We start from the raw sequence: 11,704 nt of genomic DNA on the forward strand, positions 1-11,704 counted from the left end.
ATGTCTCCCTTCCCTTCTCTGGTCCTGTGGCAGTTTCTCAGACCTTATTTATGATGACCTTGACAATTCTGAAGAGTACTGGTCAAGTATTTTGTAGCATGTCTGGAAATCTTTTAAAAACAGATGCCCAAATCCCATCCTTAGAGATTCTAAATTAAATGGTTGATAGTAGGGGCACCTGGGTGGCTCAGTGGGTTAAAGCCTCTGCCTTTGGCTCAGGTCCTGATCTCAGGGTTCTGGGATTGAGCTCCGCATTGAGCCCCCCATCCGGACTCTTTGCTCAGCAGGGAGTCTGCTTCCCTTCCTCTCTCTCTGCCTGCCTCTCTGTCTACTTGTTATCTCTGTCTGTCAAATAAATAAATAATTTTTTTTTAAAATGGTTTGATAGTAAATAAATAAACAAATAAATATTTGATATAGAGCTAAAGCATCAGTATTTTTTTTTTTTAAGTTTTCTGGCCAATCTTAATAAACAGGCAGAGTTGAAATCCATGTTGAGATCTACATGGTCTTGCATTTTTTTTTATTTTTTTTAAAGATTTTATCTATTTATTTGACAGATAGAGAGTTCAAGTAGGCAGAGCAGCAGGCAGAGGGAGAGGGAGGAGTCCCTGCTGAGCAGGGAGCCCAATGCCAGGCTCGATCTGAGGACCCTGGGATCATGACCCTAGCTGAAGGCAGCCGCTTAACCAACTGAGTCATCCAGGCACCCCGGTCTTGTGTATATTGAGAGTACTGCCAACTTCCTATACAGAATAAGGTTTTTGTAAGTGGGAAAAATAAATGAATAAATACCTAAGCATATAAATAAGTATGGAATTTTAAAAGAGGCATTAAAAATATTTTAGGGTCACAAGAATTCATCTTAGCTTCTTTCAGAAGGTTGTTAATTTTTTTCTTTTAGAAAAGTCAAATGGATGAGAAAAATTGTATATTACTTAGCAAATTGCAGGATGTGAAGCATGTCCAAATGTAGCATAAACTGTGACTTTAAAAGTTTGTAAACATTTGTTAGTTTTTAATCATGTAAATATATTAATCGATTACATGAATGTATAGATAGACTTTATTACATTTTTTATAATTTTTAATCCATAATGCAGAAACCATTTTTTAAATGGCGTTCTAGTAACAGGAAGAATAGTAACAGTTCCTAGTGAAAAGGGTAGATAGGAATTACTAGAGCCATTTTCCTACTGAAGAAAATGAAGCACGGAGAAATAACTTAATCCCTTTGAAAGAGTCAGTTTCACAATCAGAGCTCGATCTCAGTTCCTAGATCCTTATCTTTTGCTCTCCAGCAACTAGATACCTCTTTCGGTTAATTCGGTTTAAAGTCAAATGCCAAAGATAATGTAACTGTAAAAGCCAAAGGTTAAATTTTCTTAAATATTAAATCGGTATTATTCAGGCCATTTAAACTTAAACCAAAAGAAAAGCAAAGTTAAAAATGGAATCTTCTCTTCATCAACAAGTGTTTGTATAGGCCCCTATGCTTGCTGAAAAGAACACAGAGATGAACAAAAGAGGTGTCCAGCCCCAAGGGCACTTAGAATAAAGAGTGTTTAGTGGAAAGTGCAGTGGATTTGAGGTCAGACTTGCTAGCTGTGTTTTCTCAGGCAAATTAGGAATCAATATAGGAAAGAGGTTAAGAAGTGGGCTCTGGAGCTAGATTTCCTATATTTGCACTTCTGACTCTTCCATGCACTAAATGTGGGGATCTTGGGCAAGTGATGTAATAATGGTCCTATGCCCCAGATATGTGCTTCATCTATTATATGATGTGTGTTCACTGCATTCTTTTAGAATTTTTGATTCTGCGTTAAAGGACAAGAAAAATAAACAGGATGGATGAAACTCGTAAGAAATGTTAACTATAGATAGTAAGTATATTATAGACCTATAGGACATGTTAAACATAGAACAGACATTTATGTGTCAAACACATTGAAAGGATGAAAAAAAATGAAAGTGTTACTTGTGGATAGAAAGAGATGGAAAGCAAAATAAACCTTAAATACGCATAAAGCATGGATCAGCTTTATCAACTCAAACTGGCCACCCATTGGTATCACCCATCCTAGCACACTTGCCCTCTGCTTAAAATACATACTGTTGGGGTACCTGGGTGGCTCAGTGGGTTGGGCCTCTTCCTTTGGCTCAGGTCATGATCTCAGGGTCGTGGAATTGAGTCCTACATCCGGCTCTCTGCTCAGCGGGGAACCTGCTTCCCCCCTCTCTCTGCCTGCCTCTCTGCCTGCTTCTGATCTCTCTCTCTCTGTCAAATAAATAAAGTCTTTTAAAAATAAAATAAAATAAGATATGTACTGTTGCTCACCAGATTATCACAGACCTATAGCTGTAGCCATGCATATTTTAATAGACTCTTCATCTCTCCAATAGAGCAAGCATATATTGGCACCACAAACCTTCTTCCATCTTTGAACTTTCTTGCCTGCCCTTAACTCTGCTTCTTGTAACCACACCGCCTGCAGTAAGGGAAAGTGGTGCGAAGACAGGACATAGTCAGGACAGTCAGGACATAGGAACCTTGAGCAGTCCATACGCAATGTGGTCCTTCCTCCTATTTGTGTTAATTCTTAACCTACCCAATTCCCTTTCCTTTTGCTTCTCACTGTAGATTTTAAGTTGATTCAACAAACCAGATGATCTGAGCATTTTAATTTGGTCTATGAACCTTTCAGTTCCAGGACTTGTGGGATTGCCTACCAGTTTGTGTACTTAGAGGCCACCATGCCATTTCTCCACTACGTATAAAATGGGGACAACGATGATGACTGCAACAGTGATGATGATGATGTAGTGACTATCTTACGGGATGCTTATAGAGATCAAGCCAATTTAATTTAGGTAAGGCATAATTACATTGTCTTTTCAAAGATCACAGAAACACATTGGGATGGAAACCCAACAACATATGCAACCAAGGATTGCCTCAATTTTCAGTCAGGCACATTTATTACATGCTAGAGAAAGAGCACTTTGAGACAATACTGAAGAAATTGAGGGTGTTCTTTTTTCCCCAGTTCCTCAAGAAAGTGCATAATAAATACCTACTGAAATGTATGGGGGTGGTGCCTGGGTGGCTCAGTTGGTTAAGCGTCAGCCTTCGGCTTGGGTCATGATCCCGGGCTTCTGGGATGGAGTCCCTAGTTGGGCTCCCTGTTCATCAGGGAACCTACTTCTCCCTCTCTCTCTGCCCCTCCCCACTGCTGGTGCTCTCTCTCACTCTCGCTCAAAAAAAAAAAAAATCTAAAAATTAAAAAAAATTTATACAAAAAATTTTCTTGATTCCATATTATGAGATGCCAGGGATACAAAATGAGTAATGCATGGGAACAAATAAGTACAATAAAAGTAAATGGGAGCCATGATAAACCTATGAGGGAACAAGAGTACAAGTGAAGACTCAGGACTGGGCAACTTTATCTCTTCTCCGTAGTTGGTAAAGGGCTCTGCAGTCAGCAGCTAAGGAAAAGCTTCACAACAGCATGAAATCATGTGATCGGGAAAGAAGGTGTGAAAAGAAGGAAGAAGAAAAGGTGGGCTGAAGCCAGATCCTCAGGAGTATGGAACATCATGTAATAGTTTGCACATTCAGTAAAAAGCCACCAGGGAAATTTTACCAGAGAATAAAAACAACTTGACAGACTTATAGTAAAGGCAGAAAGGTTACTTAGGATACTACTGCAATAGTTAAGGTACAAGATGCTAGAAATAATAAGCATAGACAGAAAGGCAAAAAAAAATTTAAAGAAAATCAGTAGGACTTGGACACTCATGGGATAGGTGAAGGGCATTTGGCTAAGAAAAGAGAGAAAGCTAGTCCATCTCCCAGGTTTCCAGGTTGTGAATGGGTAGAGTCATCAAGATCAGAGTGAAGGAAAAGGAATGGGTTGAGAAAAAAAAAAAAGAGAGAGAGAGAGAGATTGAATTTAGATTGGGGGATATTGACTTTATTGTCTCTGGGACAGCCAGATGGAGATATTCTGTCAGTAACTGGAAATAGATGCATATAAGAGGCCATGGAAAGAGCTCAGGGATGGAGATAAAATTTGAGACTCATATAATCATATATCTGCTCATTGAAGGTGATAAAGAGGATGAGATTATCCTCCATGGAGAATTAATGGAATGAGAAAGAAAAGAACCAAAGACAGAACGCTGCAGATCACCAACATTAAGAGACAGGTAATGCAGATGTCCATCAACAGATGGATGGACAAAGAAGATGTGTTGTATATATACAATGGAATATTACTCAGCCATCAAAAAGAATGAAATTTTGCCATTTGCAATAACGTGGATGGAACTAGAGGGTATTATGCTAAAGGAAATTAGTCTGTTCAAAAAAGACAAATACCATATGATTTCACCCATATGTGGAATTTAAAGAAACAAAACAGAAGAACATAGGGGGAGGGAAGGAAAAATAAAATAAGATGAAAATTGAGAAGGAGGCAAACCATAAGAGATGCTGAACTCTAGGAAACAAACTGAGGGTTGCTGGAGGGAAGGTGGTGAGAAGAAGGGATAATTGGGTGATGGACATAAAGGAAGGCACTGGATGTAATGAGCACTGGGTGTTATATGCAACTGATGAATCCCTAAATTTTACCTCTGAAACTAATAAAAAGAAAAGGAAAAAAAAGAAACCAATAATGAAAAAGTAAAGATAAAACATACCAAGAAGAATTGATCAGGCATGTAAGAAACCAGATATAAGAAAACCAGAGTGTGATATCATGAAACCAAAGTACAGAGAGAATTTTGAAAAAGAAGAAACAGTTCAACCATGTTAAATTCTGACAAGAGATTATGGAAACTAAAAAAAAAAAAAAAATCAATTACCAGATTTGTCTATTAGTCATCTGTTTACGGTATTTGTCAGTGTCATTTCAGTGGAGTCAAGAGAGAAAAGGCAAGGAAATCTGAGTGCAATTGGCTGAGGTAAGAATCAGACCTAAGAAATAGACACAGGAATATTAGGTTATTCTTTTCAAGGAACACTCACTCGTGCAAGTGATTTTTAAATGCTTGCAAAGCCACATGCATATGCTTGCATTAATAGAAGTTTTATACTTTATTGTGGTTCACCATATACTAGGTACTGTAAGATTTTTTAAGCTATAGGGTTCTACTACAGGTAGTTGGATAAACCACTAATTCTGCAGTAGAAATTTTTTTCTAAAATGGATATGAGCTGAAGTAACATGTTTACACTCTTTTTGCTCAGAGAGAAGTGATACTTTTATAGTTCTGGATTCTACTGAAAACTGAGTTCATTATTAGCACAAGCATGGGACTTATTCTACTTTTTAAGTTTAGAAAAAAGCCATAAAGTGAACAATTCTCAGCAATATATAAGTAGCATTTGCTACTCAATATTAAAGTAGGAATCACTGGGGTGCTTGGGTGGCTCAGTTGGTTAAGCTTATGCCTTCGGCTCAGTTCATGATCCCAGGATCCTGGGATTGAGCCCCACATCAAGCTCCCTGCTCAGAGGGTAGCCTGCTTCTCCCTTTCCCTCTCCCCCCACCCCTGCCCACAAAAGCTCTCTCTCTCCCTCTCTCTCAAATAAGTAAATAAAATCTTACAAAAAAAAAAAGTAGGAGTCCACTAACAGATTATCTATTTATCAATATAACAATGGTATCACTTATTGAGCTCTTACTCTAGGTGGGTTGGACACAATATTAGGTTCTATACATGCTCTTAACTCTCCCCTCTAACCCTGCAAGCTTGGTACCATTATTGTCCCCATTCTACAAAGAAAGAACAGACAGAGACTTAGACTTAGTTGTTTGAGGGGTCATTCTGCTAGTCTGTGGCAGAACCAAGATTTGAACTCATGTTAGTCAAGACCCCACACCCTCTGCTAAATGTGCAGCTTGTATTTTTTCAAGTGTACAAGATGCTTCAGCCACACTGAATTTCTCCTATTCCCTCTACACTTCATGTACTTTCAGCATTCCATGCTTTTGCATGTGATGTCCCATAGCTGCAGTGTTTTATCTCCTTCCCCCCTGCCTTTTGTCTGTTTGGCATAGTTCCAAGCCAGAGTTCAACTCTGCTTAAAACTCTACTGATTCTCCAAAGACCTGTCTACGGGATACTCTCAATACCCCCTCTTATATAAAACCCGTTTGTGCTACATTTCAATATCTCCCTAGTAGACTTTAGTGTTACTCATACCTTCCCAAAAGCCTAGCACATGGTGCCTGGATGGCAATAGACATTTCACAGACTTCCCTTGAGTGAAGTTCAGTGAATACTATGCTTCTCCACTAAATTCAAAATTGACAGTTATATTTTGAAATAAATGTTTGATGTTTAATGTTTGAATATGCATTTTGACATCTATTTAAATGCTTAGGGACCTGATTTTAACCATGTCAAAACTTAGTGCTATACAACTTGTTTTCATTAAAATGCCAAAGCCTTTGAAGATCAGTCTACATAGATATAGTCTACCTAAATCAATTTAAAGATTCTTTTCTCTTTTTTTAAGATTTTATTTATTTGTTTGACAGATAGAGATCACAAGTAGGCAGAGAGGCGGGCAGAGAGAGAAAGAGGAAGGGGAAGAAGGCCCCTGCTGAGCAGAGAGCCTGATGTGGGACTCATCCCAGGACCCTGAGATCATGACCTGAGCCAAAGGCAGAGGCTTTAACCCACTGAGCCACCCAGGTGCCCCTGAAGATTCTTTTCAAAGAGAATTAAGGGTTAAAAGGTTATCAGGGGTTAAAAGTCTATCAAATGGATTTTTGCTCTTTATTTTCTAAAATGATCAATTTAAAGATCTTTACATATTTTAAGATAAATATGTATGTGTATATATATATGTATGTATATACATATATATAAGATATATACGTATGTATATACATATATATAAGATATATATGTATGTATATACATACACACACACACACATATATATATATATATATGGTACAAGTTATCAAAAAGTTCATTTATTTTAAGCAGTGGATATTTTTTCTAATACTTTTCTATATGTATAATTCCAGTCTTGCTAGATGAATTTTTCTTAAGATCTCAAATTAGCTTTTTCTCCCCCCAGGTAATATCTTTGACACTTCAAATAGCTTCTGATACAATCCTCTTGACTGTTATTCACCAAGCATTTATTGAATGCCTACCTGTGCCAGGCACTTTCTAAGCTATGGGTATAATGATTATTAGAGCTCTCTCCAGTCATGGATGGAAGAAGAGATTACAACTATTGGTAAACTACTAATATACCTACCCTAAGCCATAGCCAACATCATGATACTCAACTCAACGATACACCCTTAGAAACATTCCCAGTAAAATCTGGAATAAGATGTGCTAGCACTACTATTACTTAATATTGTTCAGGAAAGTATAGTTAATGCAATGAACAAAGTTAAGAAGTTTGGCTATTGGAAAGGCAGAGCCAAAATATTGTTGTTTTCCAGTGGCACGTAATTGTCTTTGTAGGAAATTTTGTTATGTGTAAAGTTTTTATTCTGTAACGTATTGCACTGAATCAGTGCCTTGGACTGCTACCTTCATTACATGCTAAATTTTAGAATAGAAGGAATACTGTTTCTGGGTTGTCTGTTCAGGGTCATCGAAAGGAAGGTCAATATTTTTGCAAGTATAGCACAGTTTTAATTTCTGTAGCTCTATTTACAAATGTTTTTTTCACAGTCTTCACACATTTTTTCAAGTCTTCAAACTTACATGAGCCTTTATTCATAGAAGAGCTATTTTATGCCATAAAGGTAGTCACAATCCAATATTACTGGCATTTCAAATACTTGAACCATAATTTTCCTACTGGGAAATATTCTCTTAATACTCTGTTACTACTATGGTAAACCGCAAATCAAAAAAGCCCTATAAAACCAGTGACTTCCTTGAAAATAAAGAAAATGCTTCTCAATTTCTGCACCTGAGTTGCACTACATTAACGTCAAATTACTGACCATCTGCCAGGATCTGTTTTCTTCTTGTGGCTCTTGAATGAATCTATTACCTGTTATTTTGGCAAAGGTCTTTAAAAAGTAAAAAGACAATTATTAAACATTCCCTTTTATTCTAAATTTGCTTGTTTTCGTCTGAACTTCACAAGCAATTATGCATCCACTCAGGTGAGCCATCTAGGTGTTCTTGGAAATATTTATCAAGCCCCTTTGATTCATATCACATACGACAGCCTAAACAATTTTAAACCGAGCACATAAAGAGAGGCTGATTACATTCAATTGCTTTTCCCATCAAGCTCCTTGTACTCTGAAAATCAGATTCTGAAGACTGAAAAATGAATTAATTCTCAACAATTGAAGGAGGCTTAGAACTCTGTTGGTGTAAATTCTATTTACGTGACAGACAACCACTTCCAACTCCGTCTTATCCTCATGCAGTCAGACATGATATGAAAGAGTACCTTATGTCTATTCATTTGTAAGGAGTCATCCAGATTCTTTAAAATCTTTTTTTTTTAAATAAAAATAGACTTAGATTCTTTTCACTGAATAAAATGACAAGAATCAAAGCAAAATCTACCTATTATTTGACACTTATACATAGAGAACCCTAGTATAAATATTTAAAATATAAAATCAGAGTACAGAAAATTGCTATAGCCACTGTGGAAAACAGTATGAAGGTTCCTCAAAAAATTAAAAGTAGAGGGGCACTTCTTTTCACTACATCTGTATCTTTGGGGTAAATACCCAGTAGTGCAATTGCAGGGTCATACGGGAGTTCTATTTTTAAAAGAAGGGCCATCTGTACCCCAATGTTTATAGCAGCAATGGCCACGGTTGCTAAACTGTGGAAAGAACCAAGATGCCCTTCAACGGATGAATGGATAAGGAAGATGTGGTCCATATACACTATGGAGTATTATGCCTCCATCAGAAAGGATGAATACCCAACTTTTGTAGCAACATGGATGGGACTGGAAGAGATTATGCTGAGTGAAATAAGTCAAGCAGAGAGAGTCAATTATCATATGGTTTCACTTATTTGTGGAACATAACAAATAGCATGGAGGACATGGGGAGTTAGGAGAAGGGAATTGCGGGAAATTGGAAGGGGAGGTGAACAATGAGAGACTATGGACTCTGAAAAACAATCTGAAGGGTTTGAAGAGGTGGGGGGTGGGAGGTTGGGGGAACCAGGTGGTGGGTATTAGAAAGGGCACGGATTGCATGGAGCACTGGGTGTGGTACAAAAACAATGAATACTGTTATGATGGAAATAAATTTAAAAAAATGATTATTTAAAAAAAAATAGAGGGGCACCTGGGTGGCTCAGTCGTTAAGTGTCTGCCTTCAGCTCAAGTCATGATCCCAGGGTCCTGGGATCGAGACCCGCATTGGGCTCCCTGCTCTGCAGGAAGCCTGCTTCTCCCTCTCCCATTCCCACTCCCCCTGTTTGTGTTCCCTCTCTCGCCGTGTCAAATAAGTAAATAAAATATTTTTAAAAAAGAAGTTAAGTTTCAGAAATGCTCTAACACCACCATCCAGACTCTGTAATAAGACTTTAAAGTCCTATGGCTCTTGGCTACTTCCCTGACTGAATCTCATCCTCTTATCAACGTGCTTACTCCACTCATGTGACCTTGGCCCCCTTGCTGGTCTTTGACTGGGCTTAGCAGGGCGATTTTGCTCTTATTCTTTGCTGACAGCCACATTCTTACCCCACATAGCCACTTTGTCACTTCATGAAAATCCCCACTGAAATGTCACTTCATTAACGAGGTCCTCCCTACAAATCAGCCCATCTCATTTTTCTGCCACTTTTTTCGTCATAGTACCTACCACCACATATTTCATAAGAATGTACCTATATATGGATGCCTGGGTGGCTCAGTGGGTTAAGCCGCTGCCTTCAGCTCAGGTCATGATCTCAGGGTCCTGGGATCGAGTCCCACATCGGGCTCTCTGCTCGGCAGGGAGCCTGCTTCCCTCTCTCTCTCTGCCTGCCTCTCTGTCTACTTGTGATCTCTGTCTGTCAAATAAATAAAAATAAAATCTTTAAAAAAAAAAAAGAATGTACCTATATGGTATCATCTATGTTTGCCCTTACCCTCTCTTCCCTGGAACACAAGCACCAAGAGTTGACACTTTGCTGTATCCCTGATGCCTAGAATAACACTTGGCACATAATACGTCCTCAAAAAATATTTGTTGAATGAATCGCTTTCTTTCCAATAATACTATGCTACATAAAACAAGTTGGAGATCACTATTTGAGTTTGAAGTTCTAAATATTGATTAGCATTTTGATAAAAATTAACACTTGGTGATATGGGTTATTTAATTGAACATGATATCTATACTTCTCATAAAACCAAATAGAAAATTGTCATCTCGAGAACCTCTGCATCTTTATCCCCTTCATTTCATAATCTCTGGCCTCAGCTCTCTCTTTGCTATTAGGGTCAATAACAGAATGCTACCTTCATGGTATTCATTACTAGACGAATTTAGTGGAGAAATAATGAGGAAGGAGTCCAGAAGAGTCATCTGCCCAGCAGACTGCCTACTCTTACTTGCATCCTGACCCCCATCCTTGAACCCCTGCTGGCCCCTGGGAAGATGAGAATGTCTAGAGCTGCATGGTGGAACATATTTTGTCTTCTTTTGAAAGTGTCATATTGGGACGCCTGGGTGGCTCAGTTGGTTAAGCAGCTGCCTTCGGCTCAGGTCATGATTCCAGCGTCCTGGGATCGAGTCCCGCATCGGGCTCCTTGCTCAGCAGGCGCCTACTTCTCCCTCTGCCTCTGCCTGCCTCTCTGTCTGCCTGTGCTTGCTCTCTCTCCCTCTCTCTCTGACAAATAAATAAAATCTTTAAAAAAAAAAAAAGAAAGTGTCATATTTACACTTACTAGCATTCCCCCTTCCCTTCCTCAATATCTCGAGAAATTGTGCACTTCACACTGAAGTTCTTTTTCTTTTTTAAGATTTTATTTATTCACTTGAGACACAGAGAGAAAGAGCACAAGCAGGGGTGGGAGGCAGCGGGAGAGAGAAGCAGACTCCCCATGGAACCCGACTCTGGGATCATAACCTGAGCTGAAGGCAGACACTTAACCCACTGAGGCATCCCCATTCTGGAACTTCTAAAGTTCTGAGCATTTGTAGGCTACTGAATTCCGTTACATGACTCCTTTTCCTTCAGGTTATTGTGGCAGGCTGTATCATTATTCCTGGTTTTTCATTCACTCCTCCCCTGCAAGAAGGATGTTTAATCTCACCCATTGTTGCCATGTGACTTGACATTGAGTTGGCCTCCACTGACATTGAACCTGGCCATGTAACTTGCTGTGACCAATGGGTTATGAGCAGAAAAATCATGCTACATGTTCTAAATCTTTTAGAGCCTTTCTGTGGTTGGCTTTGCTCTTTTCCTTCTGCTCCTTCAGCCTGAGACCTAGAATGAGAAGAGGTATAAAGCAAAGTACAGCTAAACCACATCACAGAAGCTGACCTACAATTGCCTACAAAGTGTAAATGGGAAAGAAGTGCTGGTTGTTGTAAGCTACCGAGGTGCTTGGAAATTTCTCTTCAAATTAACCTATAAATTCAGTGTAACTAGAATAGTTGAATCTGCCATTCATCAGCAAGAACAGCCCCCCCCCCCAAGAAATCCGAGAAAGAATAGTAATAAGGACAGTCTTGCC

This window comes from Lutra lutra, chromosome 7 (assembly GCF_902655055.1).
Source record: "Lutra lutra chromosome 7, mLutLut1.2, whole genome shotgun sequence".
Lineage (NCBI taxonomy): Eukaryota > Metazoa > Chordata > Mammalia > Carnivora > Mustelidae > Lutra > Lutra lutra.